Below are 3,440 nucleotides of genomic sequence, written 5' to 3'. Positions count from 1 at the left end.
TGGCAAGAGCAGGTGGATTTACAGACATATGTAGATTAAATGTCTGCATGTCTTTTCTTACAACTCACAGTCAAAATCAATGGCCATTGAACAGCAAATCAGTGATTCAGTGATGTTTCTGAGGGGAAAGAAACAAGGAAAAAGAAATCAGAAATACAGCTAATTCTCAAAAAGGCATCCTAGGGAGCTCCACATAGTCTGTTATGGATATCACCAGCTGAGGGGTTTATATTCCTCTGCTACTCCTCTGCTTTCTGTACACACTGTGCATGTGGCACCAGCAGGGCAGAAATGTTGTGTAATGGAAGGACACCGCTGGGCCTCGATAGATGTGGACCTGGTTACTGCAGCTATGCAGAAATGTGGGAGCAGACCCTGCTGTCATGATGCCATTTAACACAGCCTGTAGTGGGCCTCTGGGCCCTGGGAGGAGAGCAGAAACTGTCCCCCAGGTCCAGGATCTGACCCTAGCACTCACTAGCAAATTCTGACCTTTTTAGCTGTCCCTGAATGAACCTACTAACAAATTAAGTGGTTTGAGAGGGAATGTGAGAAAAATAGGATGCTATAGGCTTCTGTTGAGCTGTTCCATAAAGCACCAGAGCTCCAAGACCAAGCTCAGGCAACAGGGTATGGCCTGCTGTTTCCCAGTGCCCTTGTTATTCATGGCTTGAGGGCCTCATCACGGCTGCAAACACTGCAGATGAATCAAGAGAGCAAATAGGCGAATACGTGCAAATTCCTGACTTATCATGGTCAAGGAAACTAACAGTCTCTGTAAACATCAGTGTCACAGAGATTTTGACAGGAATTTCAGATGCTGAACCTGTTGCAAGGGTTGGTCCCAGGGCAGCCCGTGTGTGAGTGCACATGTGCTGGCAGCTCCCCCTGTAAAATTACCTTCAGTTGGGCAATTACCAGGTATCACCATTTCCAGTAGGTTCAGTGGAAGCTCATTTTCAGCTCAGCCTATCTGGGTTGCAGCTGCTTTGGTTTGTACTTGATAAGTAGCCAGCCAAGCATCAGTTTTTTTGGTGGTGGTGGAATGGCTGTCATCCACAGATGTTATCCAAGAAAGTTTTTCATTCACTGTTCATATATCTAGTGCCCCTGCTGCCTGCGGTTGTATATACCAGTGGAAATATTTTCCAAACTGGTTTTAAAGTAAAAATGCCACTATTAACTTTTGTCCCTGAAACAATAAGGGGTAAGTTCACCCAGACCAAACCACCTAGTTAAACAGATTGGGTATGGGGAAAACTTGTGTGGTCAGAGACCTACCCAAAGATTTCTGCAAATCCTTGGATCTACTTGCACCTAACTCTTGCAGAATGATGATGAACATCTGCAGCTTGAAGGTGTTCAGTAGCTGCCGAGGAAGACTCAGATCTTGCCCACAGGCACCTGCTGCTTGGTTCTGCAACCTCAGTCATTCCTGCTGTCTGCCTTTGATGCCTAAGTAACCTCACTGCCAAAGCATAACTAGATAGACATACATATTTCTACCATATTTTTTATTATATTTACATTGGTCTTTGATATTGGTAGTCCTTTCATGCTGGTGCCTTTCCTCCCTTGATATAAAAGGGCAGAACATTCATCTAAAGTCTTCTTTCCTTCTGTTTTGGGGTAATGAGAAATGATTTATCACGTCAGTCATCCCCGGCAGTCCTCTAACAGAAACATGCTCACATCTCTGTTGCTGTCAGTGTCGGCAGCAGATTTGTCACAGCTCCCCTTCGAAAGCCTTTGTGGAATCCAGATGTTCCAGGAAAGACATTGTTCCTGCAAAAAGTGTCTGTGGGCTTGGGAACAGAGGCTGATAGGAAAATAAGGTGGTATAATGCCATGACATGACTCCCAAGATTTCTTTTGTCTTTCCTGCACTCTGTGTCAGGCTGGAGGAGAAGTACAGTGCCACATGACACCCTGGACACGACCAGTCTTCACAGGATGTACTCTACTCTTTCTTCCATATCTCATTTTCTCTGGAGTGTTGCTTGTGAAGACTGCAGGTACCATGGCCAGGTTTTTGTCAGCAGCACTGCGGTAACATCTTTTACAGCTTAAATTGCTGTTGCATCTGTAAAGCTGTGAAATGTCCTTTTAGGAAGTTGCATTGTAATTGAAATCACTGTTTGCTCTGTTATTGAAAAAATACCCTGGCTTTTAGAGGAGGACGATCAGGACTTGTAAACTGATGTGGAGCAGTCTGTAGTGCAACTTGGTTAGATTCTGTGGGGTGGCTTTGAAAATGCAGTAGAAGACTTTTTATATAAATTTTCTATAAAATTGGATGTTTTAGCATGAGTGAATGCCATGAGGGGTTGCTCAGAGATGTCTAACCTCTAGATTATATCCAACAAATCCAAATATAACAGCCTAAGTGATTTTGATTGCTCACAACCAATTGCCCCTTATGCAAACTACTCCTGAACTTACAGTGAAGATGCCGTGAGGCAAACTGAGACTGCAGTTATAGTTATCTAAAACTGAGCTACCAAATAATGGCTTCCTTAGAAATCTGGGAATCTGTTGGTAGCTTCCTTTGAGGATTTCTGAGGTGAGAGAGAGCTGATAGTTTCTCTGAGCTGTACAAAATCATAGTGTATCTGCACAACTGCTTGCAGCATGTTATCTAGCATATGTAACATCTTAGTTCTTAGTTTCCCTTTCCCAGGCACCCAGTGAGGTCTAGTTTTATAAGAAAAACTGCATAAAATTTACATCACATGCAAAAAGAAAACAAAAACAAAAAACTTTTTATTTTTTTTCCTTTATAAATGGTATTACTCTTTTCCACTTTTTTTTTTTTTTTTTCCTTAAGTAGAAGTCTCACTAACAAGGTGTGAATGGATTTTGTTTTTAAATAAACCCTCAAAATACAGCTAAAAAGTCTTAATAAAAAGACTTCTCAGCTTCTATCCACTAAAAGCAGCTTTTACTTTGGCCTTTAAACACCAGAACTGAGTTTTAGGGCTTTAGGAAATCATGCATAAACAGTCTGGCATGATGCTGTGTAAGACGAAGAAGAGAGAACTTCTCTGGTTCACTGCAAAAATCACAGATAACTATCACATTCCCTATCACTAACATGTTAGGACCATAGGAAAGGTTTGGAGATGCATAGAAAATCAACATCTGAGCTTCCAAGTAGACATCTGTACACATGCATGCAGCAGGTAGACAGTGGACGGATTAAGCCTGCCTAGGTGAGCAGCTGATATTTGGCTACATTTGAAATGCTGTTTAGGGTGTTGGTCTGGTGCCAAGAGTTATATATAAGTGCTTTCAAGCCCTCTGCAGAGTAGAAAATAGCAACCAAAATAACCTACGCTCATTACAGAGAAGGGGCCATGAGGCAATGTCCCGTCTGCTTGTGGTTAAATCTGCCACTGCTGTTATTACTATTATTTTTCAGAAAGGCTAAGCATGACTAA

The sequence above is a fragment of the Aythya ferina genome (genome assembly GCF_964211825.1).
Source record: "Aythya ferina genome assembly, chromosome: 2".
NCBI lineage: Eukaryota > Metazoa > Chordata > Aves > Anseriformes > Anatidae > Aythya > Aythya ferina.
Note: the sequence above shows the minus strand (reverse complement) of the source record.